At 28.4% G+C, this 23,021-nt stretch overlaps 1 long non-coding RNA gene across 2 annotated transcripts; it reads left to right on the plus strand.

The window, feature by feature from the left end:
• The first annotated feature begins 636 nt into the window (after positions 1–636).
• LOC149520115 (uncharacterized) lies at positions 637–2,309 on the plus strand. Of its 2 annotated transcripts, none has more exons than XR_016327223.1 (2): positions 637–897; positions 1,273–2,309. It is a non-coding gene; the product is annotated as an uncharacterized LOC149520115 (long non-coding RNA). The 2 variants fall into 2 exon arrangements; XR_016327226.1 differs by having other exon boundaries at positions 637–768.
• The last annotated feature ends 20,712 nt before the right edge of the window (positions 2,310–23,021 follow it).

Raw genomic sequence — 23,021 nt, forward strand, 5'->3', positions numbered from 1 at the left:
TCAAATTAAAGAAATGAAAATCTTTGTATTGAAAAGAACTTCTAAATATTTTAATACTTTGGTAATTTTTAAAAGCTTTTTTTCACTTAGAGAATTATCAAGAATTACTACTCGAACTTTTCAAAATCCCATCATCGGTTATTTTCATTTTTGTTATTATTTATTATTATCTTATAAGAACAAATTCATTCACAAATATTTATCTTGTAAACTTTATTTATTATAAAACATGTTACTTTTTTTACACAAAATATATATATTTTTGACATGGGTCAATAATATTAAGCATATATATATATAAATAAAAGACAGAAATATACCAGATCTTGGATAGAGATGACCTAAAGTGGACTGGGCTAGACATTGGGATGGACCACAATGAAGTGGGAGCTTGGGCTAGACACTGGATTAGGTCACGGATCTAGGCCAGTTTGAGGCTAAGTGAGTTGGGTCAGCTAAAAGTGAGCGAATCAGAACTTGGGCTGGTCTGGATCAACGGGCGAGTCAAGTTGGTCAGGTTACGGTTGGATCTTAATCACGGGTCGGGTTGACTCGTTTCCTTACTTAAAAAAAAAAAAAAAACTACAAAACCTTAAGTTTTTTTTACTTAATTTCTCTTTTTCTTCTTAAAAAAAATTCATCGTCTTTCAACAAACCAAAGCTAGACCCCCTCTATCATCCAAATTCTGGTGATTGGTCACCTTGCCGTTGCTGCTAGTTGCCAATGGCAGTTACTGTCTGCCATTATTTTTTGCCCAAAATTTCACCGTAAGCTCCTTTTGGCCTCTTGATCATCGTTCCAGCCTTAGTTTTCTTCAAAACCTTTTGAACATGCCTAGATCTGAAATTTTAAACCAAAATTTCAAGGTGCCACTGTTCGAGCCTTTTAGAACCAGAGTATGTTCTTTCCCTCTCTCTCTAATCTTTCAAACCGTGGTTTCGGATTGCCTAAAAGCCTTGTCGACTCTCCATGCCGTCACTGCTTCTATCACGGATGGTGGCATGCCATTCCTTTTTCTTTCTTCACAATCTCAAGCTCAACATTCCTAGAAATTTTCCAAGCTTAACGACTCTTAGGAAAATCGAGACACTCCTATTTTTGCTCTTTTTTTTATTATTTTGCTATATTGCTATTGTGGCTCCCCATCGGGGATGTGCTTGTCATTTTTGGTTTTTAGATTATTTAATAGGTTTGGTGGGGGATCTTAATTGATTTTGTGTTGAGTTTTTTTTTTTAAGAGAACTCTGACCTTTTTTTTTTTTGTTGAACAGGGTTGCTTGGCGTTACTTCTCCCTAAATCTAGAGAATGTGGTTGAATTTTTTTTTTGTTTGGATTTTTTCTTTGGGGTACCCTGGATTTTGAGTTATGCTTAGGATGGGTAGTGATTCACAAGGATTAGGCTGTTTTGTTTCTATTATGGGTCAAAGAATGGTGACGGCAGATGGTTTTATGGAGGTGGTTTAGGATAGGATTAGGTGGTTATTCTTTTCTTTGTGGTTGCCAAATGAGAGTTGGGCTTAGGTGATGTGTTTTGGTTGTGGGGGGGAAGTTATTGTTGGTGTTGAATGGCTAAATGAGGGGTTGTCTAGGTTCAATGCTATGGAAAATGGTGAATAGGAAGGGCTTATTGGTTGTTAGCTATTGAAAACGGTGCATGCAATTGTGCATAAAGGTTGATGCGTGCAAGGGCTTGGGTGAAGTTGAAGGTTCTGAGAGGGGCTACGGTGAACAATAAGGGGTTGCTGGTTGCTGGGCTAGTGATGGTGAGGTAATAGTGTCAAGACCAGTGAATTATAGGGCTCAGGATTGTACGTTGTGAAGGGATTGATGATAGAGCTCGTAGGATTTTCTTACCAATTTTCAATTGTGTTTTTTTCCTTTTTATTTTTCTTTGCCCTAGCCGAACGGTTTTAGGGAGCTAGGATTGGGTTGTTTGCTTTACGTTGGGCTGATTAAAAGCTAGGGATGGTGAGTCCTAAGTAGGGTTTTTGGGAAATTTTTTCTCCCCCTATTGCTGTGTATTCCTCATTGGGTTTTTAATCTATGATCTGTAAATTTTTAGGACTTGCAGAGCTGACCTAGGTACCAAAATGCAGTAACAAAGTTGCTACATCTGAAAAACAAGTTGGAGATTTGGCTGCTTGTGGCGAGGAATAGGTAGAAGAGCTCCTGACACTATCGGCCACTGCCAGTTTTGTCTTTTGTTACTTTGTTTTAATTTTTAATTATTTTTAAATAAATAAATAAATATGATATTAAGATTTAAAATTTAGTTTGAGCCTAAAATTGAAGTCTGGGCTTGACAAATTGATTTTGACTGTTATTGGATCTTTAAGATTAAGTGATTAAATTTTGACTTAAAATTGAATCAAATTGGACTTTAAGAATTGGGTTTTAAATTGGATTAAATTTTAATCCATATAAAATTATTTAAAAATAATTAATTTAAAATAAGCTCAAAATGAGTTGATCTAATTATAATACTCAAATTAGTTTAAATCAAATTATTTGAATCAAGTATAAAAATTGAACAAAATTGAATCGATTTGGATAAAATTAGATATTTACAAAAATAATAAATTTTTTTGAAAAGTTTATATCATGAATTTAAAAAAAATTAAAAAACCTATAAAAAAAAAAGGGGATTGAAAAAGAAAAAAAAATCAAATCTAGATGTAAATTTGATACTTCTATTAATTTTCATTTCTTAAAAATATGAAATAAAAAAATAAAATAAAAAATATATTTTTAATAATAATATCAAATGGACTTCACATTTAAAAAATTTAAAACATTAAAAATAATTATTAAATATAAAAATATAAAAGATTAAAAGGAAAAAAAAATCAAATGGTTTGTCACATAACACACCTTAGTATGCGTCCCTCCAAAAATTATTTATTAAATATATTTTTAAAAAATAAAAAAATAAAAAAAATGTGTGATATATCATTGATAATAAATGAGTTTTATAAAAAAAGTTTTTAAAATATTTATTAAATACTTTTTAAAAAAATTAAAAAAAAGGTAAAATTTGATGTAAAAGGTGTCTCACAGTAAAAACGAAATCTTTAAAAAATATTTATTAAATATTTTAAAAGTAAAAAAGAAAAGAAAAGCTTGACACATGTTTAAAATATTAAAAATTTTAAAAAAATAAAGTCAAAGTTAGAGGATGGTATAATTTAGAAGATTAGACCATTGGCACAATGCTATAAATGTTTTAATTTATCTTTGATATATGATTAATGGCAAATGATGTCCTTGACATCTCTGACAAAGGAATTATATTGATATTGTACCAGTTGGAGAGAGTTTTAATAAAGCATAAAATTTCTTTCACAATTATTCTTGAAATCAAAATTAAAATCTCGTCGATTTGGTTAAAAATTAAATTAAAATGTTAAATTGGGATAACTTTTATATATTGATATTGATTTTTTTTCAATATATACTAAGAAATTTATAAGCAACGCAGCTTTTGATATTATTTAAAAGAAAAACAGCTATAAAGCTTTAGTAGTTGGAAGATTCCGGTAAGAGAAAATTGTATTTCAGTTCCTAAATGTTATTGAAAAACCTTAAGAAAAAGTAAATTACTCGATTTTGGCTGGGCCATAAATAAGGTTTTTCAAGCTAAAATCTTATCAATTTGTGTAAATATTTTATTATTTAATAATTTTTTATTTAAAATTAATTTTAAAATATACTTAAAATATTGTATAAAATTTATTTTTAATAATTTAATAATAAATTTAAATTAAATAACCTTAATACGTTTTCATGGATGAATATAAAGGTTTTGAAATGTCAGTCGGAGCTCGATCCAATCTGATCCATGGACACTTATTCCGGTAGCATGAATTTGTTGACTTCGACCTTGGGTTTCAGTATTATACGGTGTTGGTAGTTTGTTCTCCGACTTCTTTAATGTGTTCCATGTTCATTCCAAATATAGTTTCCCTCTAGGATAGTTTTCCTATTTTATTGTTTTTTTTTAGATATCCTATTTTATTGTTAATTTGGGCAAAGGTTGATTAACATTTCAACTCACAATCCCATTATGGAGTCAAGGTTTGCTTATTATTAGGCTAATGCTTCGCTCACCCTAATTAATTAATAATTATTTTTTGAAAATATTAATTAATAATTAATTAAACAAGCATTGAAAGTCAATTTATTAACATCACTCAGGAACAAACTTCGAGGTAAATTTCATTGTAAGTGACCCAATTTATCTCAGTCAGGTCATTAAAATTTGTTAAATGTATCAAAATTAGTCATCCTAACATATTCTATCTATATTTTGACCCAAAAAAAAAAAAAAAATTGACATGACTGCCACATCATTTGCCATGTTAGTTAACTAAACCTATATAATTTCATGAAAGGTTATTAAACTTTTACCCAGCTTCTAAATAGGTTACTGAATTTTAATTTGTCTTTACAAGATCATTAAAATTTGTTAAGTATATCAAATTTGGTCATTAGATAAAATCTAGATATTGAACTCAACCAAATAATATCCAAATTTTCTGTGTCACTAATAATCCTCTCATACCCCACAAAAAATTAAAAAAAAGAATTAAATGAACCTAAAGCAGATAGACTTCTAATAAATTTATTTTTTTCTAAAGTATTAATACTTTGATTTAAATTAAAGAGCATAAATATTTAAATAAAAAAATCCTTACATTTTAATTATACCATTATTTATCAAATATTTACCTTATGAATGTAATAATTGTAATTGTTACAATTTAATTAAATATTTTTAATTATTTAATAAATAATTGTTTCATTAAATTGTAAGTACTTTTTCTTTTATTTAAATATTTAAGCTCTTTAAACTTTTATTTAAATATTTATGCTCTTTAATTTAAATAAAAAGAGTAATACTTAAGGAAAAACAAATATTTATTAAAGGTCTATCTGCTCTGAGTTTATTTCATTTTTTTTCTTTTGATTTTTTGTGGGATATTAAAGGATTTTTGGTTACATAAAAATTCTAGATGTTATTTGGTTGAATTCAATAGTTAGATTTTATCTAGCTTTTTATTTTGGATGAAATTTATTAGAATGACCAATTTTAGCATACTTAACAAAATTTAGTGACCTTGTAATGACAAATTAAAGTTCATTAACCTATTTGGAAATTGAGTGAAAATTTAATGATCTTTTATGAAATTATAAGGGTTTAATTAACTAATGTGGCGATGATATGGTAGCCATGTCATTTATCTATCAAAATTTGGATTGAATTAGTTACGGTGATCAATTTTGGTATACTTAATAAATTTTAGTAACTTGAATGGGGAAAGTTAAAATTCAGTAACCCAAATGAGATTTAAGTATAAGTTGAGTAATTTATGATGAAATTTACCTACAAACACTATCCAAAAAAAGTTTTTGTTGACAAAATTTTTCGTCAATATTCTATTGATATTAGCATTAGCGACTGATTTAGCAATGGGAAATTTCTACCAATGATAGTTAGTCAAAAATGCTATTTCATTGGTAATAAATGAAATCCAAAATTTTAGTAACCTGAATAGGGAAAATTAAAATTCAGTAACCCAAATGAAATTTAGGTATAAGTTGGGTGATTTATGATGAAATTTACCCACAAAGACTATCCAAAAAAAGTTTTTATTGACAAAATTTTTCATCTGTAAAAGTCAATATTCTATCGATATTAGCATTAGCAACTAATTTAGCAATGGAAAATTTCCGCCAATGATAGCTAGTCGGTAATGCTATTTCGTTGGTAATAAATGAAATCCATTGGTAATTACCTATAGAAAATTCATCAATAAATTTTGTTGGCAATTACTGACGGGATTATTACCAATGGATTTACCAATAGAATTTTTCATTGGTAATTACTGACAATAAAATTTGTCAGTAAATTCACAGGTAATAAACTTCAAAATGGTCATAAAAGGATTTTTTTTCCATTGATAATTTGTTAGTAATGATCAAAATTTCATCGTTAATAATGAAATTTCGTTAGTAAATTCCATCAATAAAATTATAGTTTCATCAATAATTTAAATAAAAACATTTATAATTATTCAAAAAACCTACAATTATTTAAGAAACCTGTAAATTACAATTTAAACATGTGTAATTATTTAAATATTATATTACTATTAATTAAAATATCAAATCTAGATAACATCCATCAAATACATCATAAAACATTCATAAAATATCGATAGCATCCATAAAATATTATAAAATATCCATCCATAAAGCATCCATAGCATCTATCAAATACTTTATACAAATAAAAAAAAATGTCGCTACATTGCTGCTGCATCTTCTGACCCAGAATCTTTATTGTCGTCATTAGGTCTAGAAAATTGTGATGGTGGGGTTTGTTTAGACCCCATCAACTGCATCATTTAATCCATGAATGACCTATGCTCAACCCTTAGCTTAGTTCTTAACTCATCAATTCATTCTTTTATATAAGGCTGATGAGCCTGAAGAGACACAGATGATAGACCAAAAATGGAGTGAGATGATTCTACTGCATAAGTGAATTGAGTTAAATGAAAGAGGTCCCTTAATCTATTTGCTAATCTAAAGCCATATACATAAGTGCGCGTAGCTTCAACCCTTCTAATAGCTTCAGTCTATGCTTATAGATCAAAATTTAGATGATTGAAAAAGTTTTCACCATATTTTTTAGATAATGTAGCAACAAAGTTTTCCTACAAAAAGTTTAAAACAATAATCATTACTATATGACTTGTATCATTCACTAAAATATGACAACTTCAAACAATTCACAACGTCAATATTTGATCATTACATAAGCAATAGTTTTCACATTTTACAATATTATTGCATTTCAATATGTAAAAACACTATCTAGTTCAATACAAAATTTCTTACAATGTCTTTGCTTTCAATTACTTCACTATATATTTCATCAACAATCTCAATACACAAATAGATCATAAATGAAAATACGCAATAATTTTTACCTGTCACAAATATGATTTCATCTAGATACGCATAAACCTTTCACAAATAACTAGTCTTTGCAATATATTATTAACATAGTTCATGAATAATCACATTACACAACCATCATTACAATGTAAAATACGTAATAGACGATAAAGATAGTTGACCAACAAACAAAATAGACCATCGTCACCACAATTCAAAATACGCAATAGTTTTCATATTTCACAAATATCATCCCATTGCAATATACTATAAAGATAGTTAAGCAATAATCACAATACATAGCTAAAATCATAAAACAAATTAGGTAATAGTTTTTACTTTTCACAAAGTCTATGCATCACAAAACACACAAGATACTATTTATTTCAATAAAGCAAGGCAACAATTTCAAATAATTCATAGTCATTTCAAAGTCACACACACTGACAACTCTGGACTTGTTATCAACAAAATCTCCATGTCCTTTTAAATGTTTGTGAATGCGATTGAAAAGTTATGTAAATGTGGGTTCTCATTGCAACTCAAGTGACTACGTTTGTTTAGATACATTTAATGAAACAAATAACAATACAATTTATATATTTTATTGATATTTGATGTTAACAATAACTCGTGAAAAAGATCATACCATTTTTTTCTATGAATAGAAAAAGCAACTAATATGTCAGTATACTTCGTAATACTTTCTTCTTTTTGTGTTTGATGATTTTGTTTAGTTTTGGCAAAGATGTTTTACCATTTAAGAGTGCTTCATACATTCTTAATAAGAGCATCCCAAATCAGAGCTATGATCTACCTCTACTTTATACCTTTGCAGTCTATAATGTTATTAATTCCATGCTCTTTTATTATCGATTCTCTCTCAGCTCTTTCATTGCCGATTCTCTCTCATTGGGACAATAAGTCTTGCAATTGATTCTTCAAAATATCATGCTTGTTGAACAAGATCATCATCTAACTCAGCCCATTAACATTTTTCCTAACATAATAAATAGCAATAATAAGTCATTGACAAAAATTTGAACTTTTAATTCAAATCAAATAAAAATATATAAAAAAAAATAAATATCCATTTACTACCTTAAGTTTATCAAACATTATAAACTTAACTGATGCAAGCACTTTATCCCATGTTGGCCAATGACTAGTACAATTCACTTGAATTATTCTTGAAATTGTTAAGTTAACAACGATTATTCGAAACAACTACCAACATCTATTTGTTAGTAAAATTAGTTTAACTGAATGAATTCATTAACTAACAAATAACAATAATAAAACAATGAATACCTTTCTTCTAGCGGAGTAATCCACACCCCTTTATTTGAATCTAAAGGAGTAGGTAACCCTTTGTTTGCCCTCTAATCATGTGCCTAGTTGTCATTCCTTTTTCTTTTTCAACTGGTGAATCTTTAGCTAATCTCGAAATTAATGTCATGCTTTATTGATGGATTTTCCATCATCAATGCTAGAGGTGACCAGTATGGTCAATCATACTATATTTGTGTTAAAGCTAACCCGTATGGTGGATCATGCTATATCATTTTTGATGATGATCCAATACGTAAATCACCTATCATGGATCCTTCCCTAGAACCACCTCGATTAATAGTACTCTTTGCATGACGTCCCATCATAACTATCATATATAACAAAAACATTCTATAAGTATTCCTATAACATATGTAATATTACTTTAGTAATACAAGATTAAATGAAATTAGCAAAATATATAAAAATAAGCATATAAAAAAATCAAGTACTATATTTACTTGAGATATGTTGTGAACATCGAATAAACATTATATATAGCATTTAAAATTACACTACATACATCAATCGCTGTTAGAAGTAGCAAACTCATGTGTTTTATCATGATTATGATGATGATGATCATCATCATCATTATCTTGTTCTTAAGCTTGAATCGTTTGTACTAAATCTATTTTTTTATATTCACCGACAACAACAAGTGTAGGATTATCAAGTTCTTCTAAGATAGTAACATTTCATAAAATAAAAGCTTCAACATCTTAAAACACGTCTTCTTTTAAATTAGTTGTCTGTTCTTCATCTCCATCAATATTACTTACTTAGTATGTACTCCTAGCCTTTGTTTGAAGACTGCCCACCAATCATTTCAATCTTTTTTTCTAGAATGATAGCTTGAATAGGAAACATGATGTATTTGAAAAGCTAAAAAAGATGGTTCATTACTAGCAAACATCGAATTATATTTAAGTTCAACAAGACCATGACGAGGATATACCCTTACCATTTTTTCTGTGTCAAACCAATGACATTTAAAAGTATAATCTTATTTCCTACTCCAAAGTACTTTAACTCAATGATATCTTTCAAGATACCATAAAAGTCACATTCATAATCATTATAACAACTTCATTTCACACATACCCCATAATTCATCATTTTTTGAGTTTGCCCATGGTTAACCATATGAAACTTAAAATCATTGATGAAATAACCTTTGAAACACCTAACCAGTGCTTCTAGGGCCATAAGCTATCTCAACTAGATGATGATCAATATTACCATTTTGATTTTCAACCTGTCCAATCGTAAAATAAAAAATTTTATCATTATTTTTTATAGACAATAGCATTAAAATTTCTATTCACATATGCTATTATATGTTAAACCCTTACAAATTGTCTTAACCATTACGAAAACCTAGCATCACATTCTTTCTCAAATTTTGCATCATTTATATTCACAAAGTTTCTTCTTATTGATCCATCAAATATCCTATCATTGTCAATTATGAATTAGGAAAATTGTGGACTTACTAAAAACATAAATTATAGATTTCACATATTACTTACTCAATGTAAGGATTTATCTTTTCATAATTCAATAAAACATATAAGTGTGCCTTGGTATACTCATCGCTGATAGTTTCAAAACTTATCTTGTGGACCAAATGCTTGGCCAGGATGACAAAAAACCAAAAATCGTTGTCCAGATTCCATGACTCCCCTATCATCATTACGTGAAACTCGATTCAAACCTGTTGACACATTTAGATGTTTAGCAAAAAGTGGATATCTCGTTGATAACATATGCCTCACATATAGATGTTTCAACAAATACTCAATTGGTGTATTTTTTCTTAAGATGATGAAGAAACCTACTCATCATGATATCATACCGTAAATGTTATTAAAGAAAAATTAAATTAATCAACATTATGTCTAATAACTGAAATACATTACCTTTCAAATGAATACATATATCAATAATGAATAGGTCCACCAAATTTTACCTTATTAGACAAGTGAATGGATAAATGCTCCATAAAATCAAAGAAACTTAGAGGAAAAATCTTTTCTAGTTTGCAAATTATTTTCACAATGTTTGCTTCTAACATTTTCATATGAACTATATATATTTCAATAGAATACATATATCTAAAAAATAAGATAGCTTAATAATTGCATCCCAAATAAAAGTAAGCACAAAATCATGAAATGAAATTAAGAGTAATCATTGCATGAAAACATGACAAACATGACTTTTCATCCTAAAAAGCTTATAACCAATCGTGTTTACGCATAGAGGAATGTTAGTTGCAAAACCATTAAGAAGTCTTAATTGTTAAACCCATCCACAAACATCTCTTCTCTACTTTTTGCTTAAAATGTATGAAGCTTTAAGCATAAAAACTTTCTCATTCACTTAACCGATTCCAACTCCAATCGCTTGCAATATACCTAAAGATCTAGTCCAACCTTTATGTTGTCTTTGGTTTTACTTTTAACACCCATCATTGTGTTAAATACATTGTCAAAGACATTACACTCAATATGCATAACATTAAGATTGTGCCAAATCAGATTGGTTGACCAATAGGGCAACTCTCAAAATATACTTTTTTTTATCCAATTATGACTTTCTTTAAAACCATTTAACTTCTAACCATTACATTTTGTGCCAAATATGATATCAGGAAAGTTATCTAACCAAGCCAAAATTTTTTCACCTGATAATGCAACAATACGAGAGTCATGCTTAACTCTTTTTTGAAATTTATCTCTTTGCTTTTGAAAAGGATGATCAAAAGGTAAAAATTGACGATGATAATAAAAAAAGTAAGGCTTCTTATCGTGAGCCAATTGAAATAACTTTTTTTGTCCCATGCAATAAGGACATGATAAGTTTCCATGAGTGCTCCAACTAGACAATATACCATATGTAGGAAAATCATTAATTATTTATAAAAGAGCTATTTTCAAATGAAAATTTTGTTTTCTATAAGTATCATGTGTCACAACACCTTTCGACCATAATATTTGTAACTCATCTATTAAAGGTCTCAAGAAAACATCTATATTTTGACTCAAATTACTTTTTCCTGGAATGACCATATTCAAAAAGATATATTCTTGCTTCATACATAACAATGGTGGCAAATTATGTAGCACTATCATTATTGGCTAATAAGAGTATGGTTTCACACTTGGACCAAATGGACATAAACTATCCGCACATATCTTAATCGTACATTTCTCACTTCAAGTGCAAATGATTCATGGTTGTGATTGAAATGTTCCTAAGCTTCATCATCAACAAGAGGTCGAAGCACACCATCATGACTTTGGTTATAGGCATGCCATGTCATATATTCAACAGTTTTAGTTAACATATAAAGTCTTTGAAGTTTTGGTATTAGTGGCATATAACATAAGATGTTATAAGAAAATTTTTTTTTGTCTCACCACTAGACTTTTTCCTTATATACTTATGATGACCACAAACCGAATAACATGTCAAATTTGCTATTTTCTTATAAAATAATATGCAATTATTTTTGTAAACATGAATTTTCTTATAATCAAGTCCCAATTTCATCATTTTTTTTTCATTTTGTAGAAGTTTTTTAGTAATTTATTATCCATTGGCAACATATCCTTCACCATGCTCAGCAAACGATCAAAACATGACTCATTAATGTTAAACTCTTATTTACAATTTAAAAGTTGCAACATTATAGAGAAGATTGTGCATTTCACATAGCCTGACCAAAATGGTTCATCCACATCATTCAACAAAAAATAAAAACTTTTCGCGTCTACACTTGGCTCTTTTTCGAATGGTTCTCTTATCTCACTAGCAAGAGAACCATTTACCCTAAAATCATGTTATAAAACATTTGTAGCCATTCTACTATAGAAAATTTTTTTTCTATTCTTATTCTCTTCATCGGTTCAAAAGTATATCTATTTATTAAAGAAGGTTGTCCTACTTCTAACCCCCTATGTGAGACTTAACTTGTATAACCAATAGTAAACCTTTGATAATATAGGTACTTACACACAACATCCATTTTTAAAAACCTTTTATTCTCATATTTGGCATAAAGACACCTAATCTTCTCATTACTTACAAAGTTTGGTTGAGAATAAGTATATCTAATAAATTCCTCCACACCATTGTAGAAGTTTTGAGTAATGTATCCATTAACATCAAAACAAGAGTATATCCAAGAGTGATCTTTATCCATTGTTGAACCCTAATTGAATTATCATAAAGGTCTAAAAAAGCTAAACTCTTAGTATTTTAAATTGAAATATGAGCAATTAAAGTCATATAAATTGTTAAACCTTTTTATTGATTAACCATATAAGCAATTATTTTTATACTAAACAAAATTATCTAAAAGATAATATGAGGTAATTATTGCTTTACTTTAACAAATAGTCATCAATGGCATAAAAGGTCTTGCAAAAATTCATCATACATGCTATAAGACAACACATTCTCAATAAAATATTATTGGTTTTAATGATAGAATTTTACCTTTGATCTTGAGATTCTTAGTACAGTTTAAGGTTTTGTGAAGATTTTCTCTGATCGAGGCACTTTTACATATGAAACTTGTTCTACTTTCAAAGTAGGTGGAATGAAAAATAAAGCAAGTTAATATGATGAAAATGAATAAAAAAATCATAGTCATTACAAAATATACATCCACCTAAACCCATTTTCAAAACACACATTCACAGATAGATTATGAAAAAAAAGAATAAAATAGAACAATTTAATTTATTTATATTAAGTTTGATCAATACAATAAAACTAAAATATTTCTATAATTAGTAATATATAAATTTCACTACAATATCAAATATATAGATTACTTCAAAACAAATACAAATCTTATTCTACATCAAACCCAATTATAACCTCAAGTCAACATAAATAATTTTAATTTCTATAATTATTATTAAAATTTAAAAAATATTAAATATAAAACATCCATCAAAACATATATAAATCTTAGTACACATCAAACCCAAACTAACCAGTATAAATCTTACATATCTAAAAGTTAATAAATCTATAACAATACCAAACAAATCGCAACAATACTTTCACAAATAAAAAAAAAACTCAACCAATCGGAAAAAAAAAATCTTCAATAATACTAAAAATAAACCCAAAAAAAATTAACAATATTAAACATTAATACTCAACCAAAAAATCCAACAAAAATGAACTAAAGGTTTAACTAAATAAAAACTAAACAAATATATAACCAAAAGCCTAAACAAATTTCAACAAATTTATAACAAAAAATTAAACCCTAAACTTAACAAAAATACTAAACAAAATACATGAAAAATGAAAATATTTAACTAATAAACATACTGACTCACAGAAGGGGGCACGTTATTGGTTGACCGGTGAGGGCACACAATAGAGAGAGGGGACGATGGTGGGGAGAAAGAGAGAGGGAAAGTGGGAGGGAGAAAGGGGTTAGGGATTTTGGTGTTTATTTTAGTGAAAATTAGGTTTCACCAATTCTTGAAGTTGGGAATTCAATTTTTTTTATACCCATAGATTTACTAATAGAATTACTATCGTTAATGTGTAAATTTTTTTTTTTGCAAATTTTTTTACCAATGAAAAATTTCGTCGCTAAAATTTGAGGCAATTATTGCCAAGGTTTCACCTACGATTACCAATGGAATTAAATCAATTGGTAAATTTTGTTAATAAAGGTTTTTATTTTTTTTACATTCCATCTATATTCCATCAATAATCTGTTGGTAATTACTAATAAAAAATTTTTGTCATTATAAACTGTAATTTTGGTAGTGAAACTCTATAAATTGATTTCATTTCACACATAAATTTCTAATGTTTTACTAACTAAAAACCTATGATTGTATCATCTCAACCTCAAATTAAGAAATCAACCTAAAATTGCTATATATTTTTATAAACAAAACCATAAAATCTTTAAGTCAAAATGAAAAACACCTAACCCACAAGTTTCAAGATTAAATCTAATTTCGATATAAATCGTAAAGATTTCTAATTAATTTGTGAAATATATTATCTACTTTAACATAAAAATTTTTACAATTTCATTTTACAAAAAAGGTCTTACAAGTATAAACTAAATCTCTACATATATATAACTAGTTCTCACATTTTTTTGAGAAGCTACAATCATAATCAAGTATTATATTAATATACTAAATAATCAGCTATTACATTAAAATCAAATTACAATCATTAAATAATCACCTAAAAAACTAAAATATAACTAAATAATTAAACCCACACTTAATGAAAGTTAAACCTAAGACCTTACAATTTATCAATATGAGATTGTGGGCCCTAAAAAATGTATAACAATTAAAGATTCAAAGTTTGATATAGTAGCTGGCGAACATAAGCATTTCGCCTACAATTCTCTTTAATATAATACTATAATTATCCAATCGCAACATAAAATTATGTAAAGGTTCACTACTTATATATGTGGATTCTATATTGGTTCTTACATAATTGAAAATTGTGATTGGTTAATTATAGTGCAATAATCATAAGTGATAAGTGATATGCTCATTTGACAGAAGGTTAAAGTCTAAGTTTTATCTCCTTTTTTCTTTTTAACACTATATGAAAGTATTAGAAGCAAAAGGAAAAAATAACTAATTTAGGAATAAAGAAAACAAACAAAGATGGAGAAAAATTATCTTAATTTCAAAATGCTCGGTTGATAATTAGAAACTATTATTTTTGTAAATGATGTTCACTACAGGGGTTTAGGTTTTTAGTAGCATTTTTTTTAACGTTTAGAGGCATTTATAAACGCCACTAAAAGATTTACGACGTTTGCAAAAAATGCCACTCAGAATGCCGACTATACACAGGTTGCAAAAAATAGTGGCATTTTTGAAAAAACGTCGCCATTTTAGCGACGTTTCAAAGATAGAAACATCACTAAATTAGTTACATTTTTATGAGAAAAACGCCGTTGCCTTGGTGGCATTTGTAATTGAAAACGCCACTACTTTAAAGGCATTTGTATCTAAAAACGCCTCTATATTAGCGGCGTTTTAATTTTTGAGATGCCATAAATTTAATCGCATTTTTATGAGAAAAACGTCGTTGCTTTGTTGGCATTTGTAACTAAAACCGTTGCTACTTTAGAGGCGTTTGTATCTAAAAATGCCTCCATATTAATGGCATTTGCATCTTTGAGATGCCGCTAATTTAGTGGCATTTTTTTTGGAAAAAACATCATTGCTTTGGTGGCATTTATATAAAAAATGTCACTTACTAGCAGCATTTGCTGGTAAGAGTATCGTTACTTTTAGTAGCGTTTTACAATACAAACATCACTAAATTATTCATTTAGTGACATTATTAAACACAAATGCCGTCATTATGTAAAAAGGTATTTTTTTTAATTTTTGTTAATAAATTTTAATTTCATTAAAGAGCTTAAATTCAGAAACTGAAATTAATATAAATTTAATTCACATTTAAATATGCATCTAATTAATACAAAGTTTAATAATTAGTATAATAACATTCAAATATTTTTAATACATTAAGAAAATAAAAACTAAAATGTATGAAATGGATAACTGCATACATTTTGCTGGCTACCAATTGATGAAAAAAATTTTCCACTTTGATCACTAGTGTGCTCAAGAACCTACAGAATAATACCATACAATTTTTAACACTTCATTGTAAGCTTCTTTTATATTTAAAAATTTAAATATTTACAAAATATAATACCTGAGTTGGTGGAGCACCTAGATCATTTCCTTGAAATTGTTCTTGCACAAAATTTATAAAATGATCAAATCGATCATGCAACTGCTTAAATTTTGCACGTGCTCCATTCTATCATGTTCTTCCTCAATTTTGGCACACTCATATTATTTTTCTACTTCCATTTACTGAAAACATTGTTGCACAATTGTAACTCCCCTCTTAATATTGAAATGTCTCGTAAAGATTGACTTGCTGATAATGTAAATTACTGAGAGCTATGTCCATAGTACGCAGATAGTGTTAAACCTAATCCAAGGCCTCGGACCTTTCCATGCCTTTCTTTTCCAGTAACTTGTATGAATATCTGATTTTTTATTTCTTGCATGTTAAGAGAATCATCAAATGCTGCTTCAATCTCAGTAGTCATTTTCTCTTTCGCTATCTCTTGTGAATTTGTCATATACAACTATCAAGTTTAATGATTAATTGATAATATGTTAAAAAAGTAAATATTTACTTTCTGTTAAAATAGATGATACAAATTACTACAATTTCTTGTGTTTCGACATTCATGTAAGATTCATCCTTTTTTTGTGTTATGCGAAAAAGTTTCACATATCCAATTGTACCACCCATCTCATTCTCCTATACAAAAACATATGTTATTTGATAAGATACATATCAACCGCAACTTATTCATGCATATCAAGCATATCAGTCAAGTATTAACATTTCGAATAATTTTAATCTCATGTATTTATATTTTGGCCTCGTAACAACACAATACTCTTAAACATATGCAAATAATAAAAGCATTTTGGGCTTTCACACGTATTGATCATGAAAACCAAATTCAATTATTTTCTCCCTATTTAATATCAAGGATTAAAGCCATTCAATATGTTGAAAGCCATCCAAAAGTTTAATTTGTATATTTACCTTTTATATGAAAAAATAGTCCCAAATAGACATAAGCGAAAACCTTTTCTCCCATGTCAACCGTAAAAACCAAGTTCAATCATTCAGACAAGTTTAATATCAAGTATTGAAGCTATTCAAACTATTAAAATACAAGAATAACAATAAATTTGTATTTTTACCTAAATATACGTAAACAATAACTTTTTCATACATATCATCCGTGTCAACTAAGTTCAAAACTATTAAAACAGAATAATAACTGTTAATTTGCATATTTACCTTTTAACAACAGAAAAAGTTCATTCATTGGAATAAGTTTATTATCATAAACTTACTATTTTTTTTTTGCTTTCTTGCAAAACTTTTTATTCCACTTGTGTGGCTGTATTTTCTATTGCTTCTGCTACTAATCCCAATTTGTTCTCTTTCCCATCATAAAAAATAATTACGTATATGATAAAAATATAAATATTACCAAGTTAAACCATAAAACACTTTCATCATTTCATTCTACTATACAAAGTTATAAACTAGTACATCTCCTTTTCTTGAGAACTAAAATCTAACTAATTATTCATATTGCCACCTAATCACATTACGTGGTAGATTTTCCATCATCGCCTTTACAAAAGTATTTTGATCGAAATATTTATTCTTCAAACTATGCTTATAATATTTTCACTTCTTTCCTAATGACTTAAGCACAAATGAAGTTGGTATTTCAAGTACAAATCTTAACAGTAATAATACAATAAGAAAAGTTTGAATAAGTAAACAAAATGTTAAATAAAAAATTTTTGAACTCTAATTAATTATACTAAAACCTCAATAAAGTTTAAAGCATCGGCCTTAGCTTCTTTTGAAACTTTATGCCATTTTTCATAATGAATAGGCAATTTCATTCCATTACAGGCTAGCATGCCTAGAAATCCAGACAATAGTTGAGCCTCTTCACCAATTGGTTACCTATCGGAGTTTGCAAATAGTACAATACGCTTATTAGGAGGTAGTGCAAACAATTCTTTTAAAGTTGTCTCACCTCTGGTCCTCCGTTGACCATTGTTATTAACTGTAACAAATAAAAAATAAATTTATAAAATCGTAATACTTTTATCATTATACTCGAATTCTAAAATTGAAGTATATCATACCTGCATTCAAATTTAAAGCATAATCAATTGATAAAGTACTATCTAAACCTAAACCTTCCATATTACCAGATCTAATATTAGTTGAAGGGTTAGAAGTAATGGAGCTAGATCCGATAGTACGTTCATTTTTTTCCAAAAGATTCAGTCCATTGCCAATATCTACAGGTGTCACAGACGGTTCTGAGCTAATATCTTTTATATGTTTTTCTTTCAACCTACTCCTCCGTATTGTAGCTTACCTATATAATAAAAGTGAATATAGAAAAGATATTAGTTTAGAACATATATAAAGCCATTGAGAAGTTAAGAAATCAAAACCTACGATATATAAAGAACATATCGATTTAATTAAATCAAAAGATAATGTATGATTTAGAATACAATAATTATACAATAATGAATGTGACATTAATTACATACAATCATTTACTACATTATATCGTAAACACTCGAATTACAAATTATAAATGCACCATTTTATAGTTCATAAATGTTTTCAGTAACATCTTCGTAAACTCGCTAAACGTAGGTACTAGAGATATTTTCAACCAAGTTTTGTTCAGTAAAAGGATAACATTCAGTTCCATGTTTAACATCATCTCTGGTATCTAACTACATATCAAATAAGTCTCTAGGTGTGTTTCGAAGAACAACAAACCAACCTAATTCTTTGAGATTTTTAGAGTAAAATACTTGTTTGACTTAAGATGAGAAAACATAAGGTTCATTGTTGTCCAGTGTGAATTAATCAAGAAAAATTCACAAGTGTAAATCCATACTGATCTTTCTTAATACCATTTGCATTAATCACATTAGCCCAATTACACTGAAATAAGATAACTTTTCACTTGTCATAATAATCTAACTCAATGATGTCATTAATCATGCCATAATAGTCAACATTTCCCTCTAAAGGGTTTGTGTCCCTAACACTAGCATAGCTAGTAGTTAATAAAGTCACAACAACTTTTGAATTTTGTGTACTTTTAAATCTCTCACAGGATTTAGTGTGAAATCTAAATCCATTGATGATGAAACCTTTATATCGTTTCACAATCTAGTTCAGACCGTGTGAAAGACACTTCACTTCTTCACTAACAAGCCTTCCACTCCAAACCTATAAAAGTGGAATAAATATATATGTTATTAATGTTATTTATACCATAAGCATTCTATGTAGATTTCTCATAATGAGAAGTATGGCATTACTTACAGTTGCTCTTAACGATTCAAAAAAGTTTTCAACGAACAACTTATCAAGCTCTCAAGGGTTTGATCATCGATAATGTGCAAGATCTCTCAAATTATTTCTATACTCATTATAAAGCATCATGATAAAGTATTAACAAAAAAAAAATAAAAGACAATAAATTATGCTTAATGTAATGAATAATTTTCATGCTAAAAAACTTACACGCGAAACGATTCAATTGAGTCATAATGAAAAGAACATATCGATGTGCTTGTGCCTAAGATTTATTATCTAACTCCACCAATTCAGCTTTAACTATTGGTTGTCCAAAACTTTGAAAAAGATAATTGTAAGCAAAGTTTGTATGCTGCATACCAACATTTCTCGATAGTCTATTAAATCTCGTTTCAACATCTTCCAAATAATGAGAATAAAATGTCATACACTCTTTTGCTAAATATCCTTCAGCAATAGAATCTTCTGGATAGTGTTTGTTGTGACAATAAGCTTTAACCTCCCCAAAAACCTATAGCATAAAACATCAGTCATATGTTATTTTAAGTAGAGTGGCTTGATCATCAATAAAAATGTAATCAATCTATTAACAAATAATACCTTTCAATAGGAAACATCCATCGATAATAAATTGACCCATCGACTTTTGCTTCATATGGAAGGTGGATAACCAAATGCATCATAATAGTGAAGAAGTTTAGAGGGAAGATCTTCTTTAAATGGCATAAAGTACTCGCAGCTCGATCTTCAAGTTTGTCAAGCTCTTTCATATTCATACATTTCTGACATAGAGATTTAAATATGTTACTCAATTCAATTACCATAGAAGTGACTTGGTTTGACATTGATAAACGTAAAGCAATCGAAAGTAAGTCTTGCATCAAAATGTGATAATCATGTGACTTCAATGAAGAAAGTTTCACTCTTTCAGATTCACACATCTCGATATATTTGACGCATAAACATCCAAAATTTTGACATTTTTTAAAACCTTACAAAACACATCTTTTTCAACTTTAAAAATCTCAAAACAAGCAGCAGGCAATTGTATTTGCTGTTATGAAGCAACTTCAGATGAAGGTCTAGGTGAATCCACATATCAACTAGGTCAAGCCAATTTTTAAGTCATCATTGGATCTTCTATTCACATTGAGAATTGTCCTAATAAATTTTTGCAAAGATTCTTCTCTATGTGCGTCAAATCAAGGTTATGGCATAATAAATTATATTCTTAATAAGGCAACTCAAAATAAATACTCTTTTTTCACAACTTAGACTCATTGGCGTCATCTGCTTCATCGTCTTCTTCATCACTTTGAACATCAAGATCACCAACTTACATAATATGAGGCCATATACCTTCAAAGATGTCCCTAACTCTTTTTCTTGATGGAATCATTTTTTCATAAGTGAAATTGATATCTTTTAACTTTGACAAGATATTAGACTCATTAATGGGTAAAGACGATCTTCTTAACTCTTCAGTTCTGTCAAAGAGATGTTTTTGAATCTAAATCGATGATTATCATCTAACCATCGACGATATCCTATATAACAGAACTTTCTACCATTAGGTAATCATGTCGAACATGTCTGTGTAGCACAATATAGACAAGTATAACAACCTTTTATACTCTAACTAGATAAATTCGCATAAGCAAAAAAATCATTGATAGTCTATAATAAAGCAACACGCATATTAAAGTTCTCTTCTTTTGATGCATCATAAGTTTTAACTCTTTCCCATAGTTACTTTTAACTTTTTAAGAAGAGGTTATAAGTAGATGTTTATATCATTACCCGAACTTTTTTTCTTAAAATTATCATAGACAATATAAATGATTGTTACTTCATAGCAATTTATGGTGATAAATTGTAAGGAATTAATGCAATTGGCCAAGTATTATAAGAAGTACTCATCATTTTGAATGAATTGAATCCATCAGATGCTAGTCTAAGCATAACATTTTAAGGATTAGATGCAAAATCTAGAAACCTTGAATGCAATGATTTTCATGCCAAAAAATTTACAGAATGCCTCAATGATCTATTATCCGTCCATTTCTTATGATGCTACCCTTGAATCTACAGTTTTTGAAGACATGAAGAGTCGTTAAAGTCTTGGTATTAATGGAAAATAACGTAAAACCTTAACAGGCTTCTTTTTGACACATACTTCATCACCATCCTCATTCAACTTTTCATCAGAGTTTTTATCTACCCAACAAGAAATACCACACAAATGACAAGATTTTTTATTGTTTTTATCCCTCAATACAACATGCAATCATTGAGACAACTATGAATTTTCTCATATTCGAAACCTAAATCCTTGATCATCTTCTTTAATTGCTTACAAGATTCAGAGATTTTTACAAAAGGAAACATTTTTTTCATAAACTATAATAATAAAGTCAGAGAGTTTTTTGTCCATCCACATAAGCATTTCAAGTGAAAAAGATAAATGGAAAAAGATAACCTTGAATTCTTTGATCCCTCAAAAAGTTTTTTATTCATATCCTCAAGCAACTTATAAAACTTTGATGCTTCTCCTCTAGGTTATTGGTCACGTACATCTATCCCTGGTTCACCAAATTCATGCATTTCAACATCAGATTGATTAAATCCTTCATTTTATGGAGAAAGATTACGAAAATGTTGGTTATGAATGTTAAAAGCATCTCGCAACATGCTTTCAAAGCCATCTACTATAAAAGAATCATGTTGGTGTTAGGGAGCCCTTAAAGTTGAAGAAACTTTAGTGGAAGACCTTGATGGTACAGACTCTCCATGAAAATATTAATTAACATATCCCAAAAAATATCCAATACAAATTAAATGTTCAAAAATAACTTGACGCATTTGCCACTCGATATTAGCACACTTCACATATGGGCATAATATCATATTATCTTCACTTGTATTCTCAAATGCAAAATTAAGAAAAATTTTCACTCTATGTCTGTACTCTTAACTTAATCTTGACTTTTGCATCTAACACTTATCAATTTAGTACTTGCTACATTATCAGACCAAATGTATAGAAATAATTTATATGAAAAAGAACATGTACAATACTTAAGTTTACTATGTTTTAAACAAAAGATAATAACAAGACCAGTATTTAACAAAATGAGAACTCCTTGTTGTAAAGTGATTTATCAGCTACCAGATATTATGAATGTTAAAACTCTGCTGCTAACGTAAACAGTACCCAAGAGTATTTGTAGTTGGGATTGAAATAAAGTGAAATAAGGTTGGTTTTGGAGAAAATTGTTTACACCAAAAAGAAAATCATAAATTACAAAAGCTGAAGGAATAGTCGATTAAAGTAAAAGCTAAAGTAAATAAGTAATGAATAGTCAAAATAGGGTTCTAAAAGATAATGTTCGAATACTAAAGCATAAGGAAAGGGAAAGTAAATTATACTTGGTCTAGAAAGAGAAATAGTATAATAATGAAGATGAAGCTTGAAGTTGGTTATTGGATACACTAAGTTTGGAAGATTTTTATTGGACTAGATTATGAAAGATGTTTAATAAGTAAAACACCTATAATAATTCCATCCTAAATATATTTTAAATATATTATAGGTGCCTTCAACAGAGTCGTAGTAGAATTGTTTGGAATTATTAAAGGTGTTTACTCCACAAAAAACATCATCAGTAATTTCATCTAAATTTTATATATATATATTGAAGGCATTTTTTACAT

The sequence above is a fragment of the Durio zibethinus genome, chromosome 2 (genome assembly GCF_047325235.1).
Source record: "Durio zibethinus cultivar Kanyao isolate XHJ-2024 chromosome 2, ASM4732523v1, whole genome shotgun sequence".
Lineage (NCBI taxonomy): Eukaryota > Viridiplantae > Streptophyta > Magnoliopsida > Malvales > Malvaceae > Durio > Durio zibethinus.